The sequence below is a fragment of the Anopheles darlingi genome, chromosome 2, assembly GCF_943734745.1.
Source record: "Anopheles darlingi chromosome 2, idAnoDarlMG_H_01, whole genome shotgun sequence".
Lineage (NCBI taxonomy): Eukaryota > Metazoa > Arthropoda > Insecta > Diptera > Culicidae > Anopheles > Anopheles darlingi.
The window spans coordinates 92,458,722-92,466,901 of NC_064874.1; positions in this window are offsets into that span (position 1 = coordinate 92,458,722).

Below are 8,180 nucleotides of genomic sequence, written 5' to 3' on the forward strand. Positions count from 1 at the left end.
CTGGTGGGTTGGAAAAATTATCGAAACGTAGTTGGAGGAAAAGCGGGGGGGAGGGGAATCCGCCCGCTCTCCGGGACACCAAAGTCGCTTTTCGAAAGCACTGTTGGCACTGGCCAGAGACCCCATGCGCTATTGCCCGAAAGTAGGTGAACGATTGCACTCTCTTGCGAAAGCGTGTGAGAAGTGGAAATTCAGGTCGGATTTTTCTGGCTTTTCTTCCGTGTCCCTCTGACCGTTTTACTTTGGCACACTGCTCCTGCTGCTGCTGCTGCTGCTGCTGCTGCTGTTGAAGTTTCTTCGTGCTGTTCGTTTCTTTTCTTCTAGCGAACGATAAAACTAAATCATGGCAGCGCATACGAGGCTGGCACTGGCGACCCAGGCAGCCCAAGCATCGACCAATGTCCCTGGCTCTGCTTCCCCCGCAATTGTTGCCGAAGTCGAAGAATAAATAGAAAACGTCATCAGGCCCCGCCAGGAGGCAAGGCTACGTGGTGTGCGGGGCTTTGAAAGGCCTCGTCACGGAGGACGCCAACCGGACGCCGCTCTGCAGATGTTCTAGATTGTCCGGATTGTCCGGCACCGGCGTAAGCATCGGGCTTGGGTTGACCCGGGCGCACTGCACTGCAATTGCTGCAGCAGCCGAGCGTGGAGCGTGTTGAGCTATTGGTTGCGAGAGTAATTTTCACAATCACGCTTTCCACCCCGCCCCGGTGTCCATGTTTGTCATATCCCACGATCCGCCGGTCCTGTGACAAACGGTGGCGAGTGTTATTTTTGGTTTAATGGAGCATCCTGTGGCAGCCTCCGGCGGTAGTTCTGTTTTTATTTTGGAGTTCTTAATGGTTCGGCGCTGGTAGATGATTGTTACTGATGATGAACACTTCGCTTCAGGCGAAGGTGGAGAACGTACTGCTGGAAGTGCATTGTTGTTGCGGACAGCACTCGACATTTCGACACATTTCTCGCCAAACGTCTTCTTCATCCAACAGGAAGCACCAGGAAGCAAAATGACATAATTGAAGGTTATGTTTCCAAACAGAAGAGGAAGCTCTCCAAATGATTTGCTACGACAACAATCATAGTTCCTCAGTAGCCATAGCCAGCAAACCATAGCGATGCGGAGACTTCAGTTGGTCATCCAAGCAATCGAAAATAGAAACGATTGATTCCAGTATTACTTAGGGAGAACATTCGAATTTATTTAGGCATTTCTAAATAATGCACTTGTTTAGATTATCTCCTTCAAAACACGATAGCTCCTAGCGTCCTACTTCATCAAGAGGAATACTCATTACAACCTGATTCTCCACTCTGTCCCAAACCAAATCTCGCACACCAAGACGCCGAAGTTGTTTAAAATGAAAAGTTAAAGTCTCATCAAATAATGGAGCCCGACCAAAAGAGAAAAGAATAGAAAAAGCAGCATTAGATAATAATCATCCCACAGAAGCCACAGAAAGGACGCGCTGCCCAGTGCGTCGCCACTCTTGACTGTCCGGTGGCAGTTTGGTTTCAATGGAAATGACCGGATAGCTCCCGGGCCCCCGGCCATCTCACACTGCACACGCATTGCACTGTACATCCCCCCTAGGGGGGTGGCTCAGAGGAGAATCTCCCGGAAAGATGCCGCCTGAATTATGCTAATTATGATAATTATTTCACGCGATAACAGTCATTACGAGGTGTAATGGTAATGAAAATAAATGAAGATTTTCATGTCGCTCGCTTCGGATCTCTCCGGGGTAGATCTAGGCGACACAACGCAAATGGTGGTGATTGGTGAGGATGTAAATTTTGGTGCTCCAAAAAGGGAAAGTCTGGGTGAGTCAGCATTATGGAAATTTACTCGCCTCGGACTGGGTCGGTTGGTCGGTTGGCGAATTGAATAATTGTAGCGCAAGTGGAGAAGAAAATGTCCTTAAAACTTCATCTTTGCTGCTCTTCCACCATTGTTCCCAAGGTGATATTGTCCCGTTCAGCACTCGACCACGCGCTACTCGAGCGTTGGGAGCGTTGACATCCCAATCGCGCCTCAAACAACATCAACACTCGAAAGCATCGACGCAATCGTCCGGACATTGCACTGCATCTCTTATCCCGTTTCGCTGCTACGGGCCAGCGATCGATGCGTGTCCATCCGTCCATTCGTTCATCGAGCCCTAAATTGACAGCTTGTCGTGTGACGAAATGTGATGACGAAAGTTGTCGTTTGGCATGTCCGCATGAGCATGAGCAGTGCCCGCGGGGACCGCCGGCCGGTTGGCCGGTGGGTTATATTTAATTAACTGTCGAAAGTCATTTCCGTATAATTTTACGATCAAACTTTACGATCTTGTTCAACTCCGGGCATTCATAACACCACCATTCCCCCGGGTTCTTCCCTCGTCTCCTAGGTCCAGATCCACATTCTTTTCTTTCGTCGTCGATTTTCCCCTTTTCTGCTGCCAACCTCCGTTCGCTAGAAGCAGGAACAATCTACCGGCACTCGGAATCTGGAGTACGATCAATATCTGTCATCCTAGGATTCCCCGTATTTAGCCTGAATGCCGCCAACCATGGAGCATGGAGCAGCACAACTCGCCTCCGGTGCTGGCGACGACAAAAAAGGCAAATCCCCAAGCAACTCGTTTCTCCACCGCGTGTTAACCCCCGGCATTAATGCTTCACCTACGGCCTCCGGTGTGGTGCACCAGGCAGGCTTAGAGTGCCTGGTGTCTGTCTAGATCAAGCGCACCAGCCTTCAGATCTTTAGACCCTGTCGGGCTGCAGAATGGTCTGTATGTGTGTAGGAGATGTTATCAGCATCGCTCCGGTTGAGGACGGAGCAGAGAGCGAAGGTAAATGGAAGACGTGTCATCGGTTCGACGACATTGTTCACTGTCAGCAACGGTGTTTGAACATTAACACAGCAAGAATGCACGTCTAGGGGCACGATCACGATTAATTTCAACTCCCATATGCGTGTTTGTTTGTGTGTGTGTGAGTCTGTGTGTGTCTGCCATTAGTGCACGCAATCACCATTCAGCATAATATTGTCTTACTGGAGCGATAGCAGGAGATGGGCTCTTGGGGCGAGAATACACAGCAACACCAGCCAAGATAAGACAACTGGCCATTCACAGCAAGCATTATGCACTTCAGTACACTCTGGCAGCCATTACTGCGCGCAGATGAGATGGTCAATGTGTCTCACAGATTGGACCATTTAGCTGGACAATTGATGGGCTTTCTTTGTTGTGCCAGGATGCATTGTACAAGGATGCCGATCTGATGCCTTCGCTGGACGTTGGCTAGTTTTTTGTTCTTTCGATTTCTGGCAAATCAACCCGCACGCCACGTTTGACGTGTGGCCATTGGTCATATAAATGGTGCTTGCCCAATTGCCGCTCGTTCGGCCACTGCTTTTGCTGACCAGATACACAGATTGCCCACTCTACACGCTACGCTGGCCGTTGGTCAGCGGTCATTCATCAACTTTTAAATTGGATTATTTGATTTAAACCCACGACCCCGGGTGCTGCCGAATAGTGGCCGCCGATGTCAACGTTTGCTTTGACCACCGGCGCCACGCATGGCGCAGAGAGAGAGAGAGAGAGAGAGAGAGAGCGTGAGAGAGCGTGAGAGAGAGGTTTAAAAATTTACTCACTCAAATTGCTCATTAAACCTATTAATGACCACCATTAAGATGATTGATAGCGAGCTTGCGGCCTGCGATAAAGTGGCCTGGAAAAAGCAGGAAAAGAAAAAGCACTCAACGTACTGGTCACGCAGCGACATAATCCTCCTCCCCCGGGGGGAGGCAAGCATATTGTCCGTTAGAACGCGTCGTCCGGATAGAATGCATGAAGCATAAATGACATACCGGATGATCTGTCCTGCCCAGAGAACATCAGCATGACTCATCATCATTGTTTCTTCGTTAATTTGTCGCAATAATTCTCTCCTCAAAAGTGCGATTGTTTCAACTTCAAAGCAACACGTGGAAGGACAGTTGAGAGTCCCGTTGCCCTGACGACAGGCATACACGATCCGGTCTTTGTTACATTTTTATGTCGCTGTCTCCTCGTCAAGCCGTGGTCCGGTTTTTGAGGGACGTTTTGGTCGCTCGATCAATCGGAGGGTTTTATGATGTGTAGTTGAGTTTTATTACTTTCCGAAGCCATCGGCCCACGGCCCTGGGACGCACGTGTGACCCAACCAGGTTCCAGAAGCCGTAAAACAGAACCGTTTGGACCGCCTATCTCCACACCCGCACCGGAACCTGAACACGGCACCATCGGCATACGGTTTATGCTTAAGCACAGATGATTGATTGCCGAATTATGGTAAAACTGTGAGCCGTGAGCCGCGGCTGAGTGTTTCGGGGACGGGATTCGCATCCCGTGACAGATTCCCCACCCCTCGCATTCCCACCCTCACCGGGGCGGATGTAAACTTTACAATTCCCCGGTTGCATGGGATTCTCGTTTTGGGTGTTCAGTTTTTTTTTTTTAATTTTCCCTTTTGCATCGTCGAGGACGCGCGTTCTATTTAAAAGGTGATCCGGAGGTGGGTCCACTCGCTATCGGGGTTCTGGTGTCGTTTGCGTTGGCTTTACATTTTACAATCATCCCACGAGATACGCTAATGCCACCGTAATGCGTCCCGAAGTGACAATGATGAGTCGAAGGCTTAAGCGTTTCCTCACGCTCTCGTCTGTGCAAGCAAATGGCGCTCTCTAGCTGCTCTACTATTCACCCGAAGGTCTCATTTCCTGTTTAAATCTCATACCTTTGGGTGCCTCTAAATGGATGAATTGATTTTATTCACATTTTTCTTGGTCCTCCTGAGGGGTTCTTTAAACAGAGCGACCATTCTACAAACTGCAGTGAACGAAGCTACACCATCTTATCAGTGAGCCGTTGAAAGTCAGATAATATGTACTCATCCAACTCCTTTGCACGGTGTGAATGTGGCAGGCCACCACCAACTCATCCAAACACACATCGCGCTACACTTCAAAAGATGTCCTTCGTAGTGCACTAACAAACGCGAAACGAGCTTAACGCGAGATGACTTTGCAAAGCCCGGGCTCGGTCCCGGCCAGAACGCAACGTAGCGAGTTCCAGGGTCGCTGATGAACCTCGAAGCATACGCGGTGCAACAGCTTCCCGCTTGCCTTTAATAACATCCGACAGAAGATGCTTTGAAGCCGCTAAAGCTGTTGACATTATTGCTGAAGAGCAAACGTGTGAAGTGCAGTGGCGGTCGCGGTCGCCATAGTCGTTTGGCATAATGTGTAGCCCAGCTCCGTATCGTTGTATCAAAGGTTACGGTTTGTTTGTGAGAAGTAAGGTGCAATGAGCAGGATTACACTTTTTTGCTAATCGTTTGTCCAAAGTCCCCATCAGTAGTTGACTTTTGTGTTAGATCATAAGAACTGCTGAAGACTTCCTGAAGTCCTTTATGCCTCTAAGTAAATCGATAAAAGCCTCGAGGTACCATTAACGTTGGAAAGCCAATCATTTCGTAGATGCTGGCACTGTTCCTGATAAACCACAGCTAATGCATCGTTAGCCACAAAACAATCGTAACCACAATGTACAGGGAGAGTAAACAACCGACTAATTAATGCTCATTTCGCTGATTCCGAAGATGATTCCGGTTTTAAAGCATCGTTACTTGATGAATTATGGTTTGAAGTTGCTTTTTTTTTCAATTTCGACTATCAATGGACTACAATGTAATTGATAAACCACAAATCATGAAGGTATCTAATCATCTTCAATGTTGATTGCTCCCCTTGATGTTAGTGTATGGTACTGAAATGTGTTCAGGTAGGTATCACATATGCTAACATGATTTCAAATTGAAAAGAAGGTTTAAAAACCGTAAAATGATGTACAACATTCCAAAATTCCTTTATTTTAGAACCTTCTGATCTCACGAAAACCTCTCAGAACGCTCTCGAGACTCGAGTCCACCGCACCGTGACTCATACGGCCACTAGCGGTTAGTCCGCCCATTTACCTCCCAGAATCGAATCCCATCGCCCGGCCCGATCGAAATGGTCGGATATCAATTTCCAATCCAGCATGATAAGTAGCCATTTCCATCCACAATCCCAAAAGACCCCGAGAGCTGCAACATTAGAGCATATTCTCCGACCAAGGCGACACTGCGATGCCATCAAGCCGGCTTCACTTCACTCCCCAAAAACCGAACCGAAAGATGAATGACTAATGCTCGTCCCCGGAGCTAATGGTAGCCACCCCATGCACCACCCACCCTCCTGCCAGCCCCTGAGACACTGGAAGAAGAGTTTGGTCTATTTCATTTTAATGAATGATCCGAAGAAAACAAACCTAGCGACGGGTAATTAAACTATCTTGTCCATTCTCCTTTTTCTCTCTGGGTCCCGATAAAGGTTTCCCTCGCCGCGACACGGCGGTGGATGGATTTATGTTTTTCATCTCCTCATCCCGGACAACACTGCTCGCGACCGGCTAAGCTAGCCTGGTGATCCCGCGATGTGACGGTGACTGACTGATCGATAAATTTAGAATCTCTTTTCCATCCGCCATCTTTCACACCGTGTGCGTCCATCGGTTCGCTGTCGGCTGCACTTTCGATGATGCAGCAGCAGCAGCACCACTAGGGCCAGTAAGGTGCACGGGTGGTGCCGAGCGAGGAAGCATCAGTCTTTGGGCTGCGGGACAGCGAGCTTACCGCGTCCGGCGTATGCTCGGGTGTGAAATATGTTTTTGTGCGTTCTGGTGAGGCTTTTGGCCTTTCCGTTTTATCCCATTCACCCCAAACCTGACTTAACGATGTATTTTCCTTTGTTTTAGATTTTCTTACATCAATAAACATCGATCGTATTGCTAGCGGAGCTCAATGGCGGTCGATCCATGTCGCGGTGGGCAAAATGCAAATGCTGCTCCTGGCTGTCCACCGGTGGCCCCTTTGTGAGTGTGTGAGTTCTTGTTCGACATCTGATCAAGCGAGCGGACGTTTTTCGGTCAATTTTGTTCACCGATAAGTGAGATGTTGATATTGATTTACGATCCGATGGTGGCAACGAAGCGAACAAGCGTAAAATCTGATATGCATATGCAGCTACATATCACACCCTGGAGGGTCTCGAGACCGGTACTTTCACTTTCTGTCGTAATCGAGATATAAATCTTTGGGCATTTGGTTGGAACGGAAATGGTATGGAAGGAATATTTAATTTGCTTAACATCTAAAATGCTCCAAAGACGATGTTTTCGATTAATTGGGAGGATTGTTCTCCGCGTCAAATTCATGGAGGTCATTGATTCATGGAGCACTAGACGAGCTTGCTAGAAATACAGTCGACGTTTCGAATTCTCCTTTTTATCGATTTCTAATCTAGTTTACATCTGAGATCATCCAAGTCACCGGGAACATCCAACATGTAGTGCATCATGCACCGCCCTTACTCAACTGAGACCTACATAATACGCATAAAAATCTATTAATTAAACTCAAACAGACTGCTTAGTGCGACCACCCAGAGTACCATATACTTTGATTGCAACTGCGCACTCGTAATTGACGCAATAAGGCTGTAATTATGTGAAACCACCGTTCCGTTCTAGTTTCAGTTTTGCCGCCAAGTTTTTCTTTTTATCACGCCTGACACACTAATTAAGTATGCAGTGCAATAATAAAGTTCCTACACCGAGGCGCGAAGCAGTTCTAGCAATACTCCAGTCCGCCGGTCGACCGGCGATTCGGACGAATGATTTTCGAGGCAAGTTTTTGGCAAGTGGGCCACAAACCGCCACTGACTGAGCAGCGGAACAAAAATGTGGACTCGATGTAGTGTGTTTTATGTTGCCGTCAATTTCCCGCTTTTCCTGCCCCGCCTTTCGCGCCACTCCCTTGATACCCCTTTTCCCTCTCTTTCACCGGAGCACGATTTATTTACTGTGAGTACATAAAACTTACAACCGATCGGTCCACTGTCGGTCGGCTCGGTCGCAAAGGAAGCTGTCGTAACTTTGCACATAAACCATGTAATGCCCGTTCCTCATCTCTCGCAGGATGCTGGAAAGCGTTTGGTTTCGTCCCTCCCTTTTTTCCTTTTTGTTCTTTCAACGCATCGGGGTTTTTGCATATGCATTTCCCGGGTCCACGGTCGCTAAGAAGCGACGCCAGCACCGGTTTTGGGG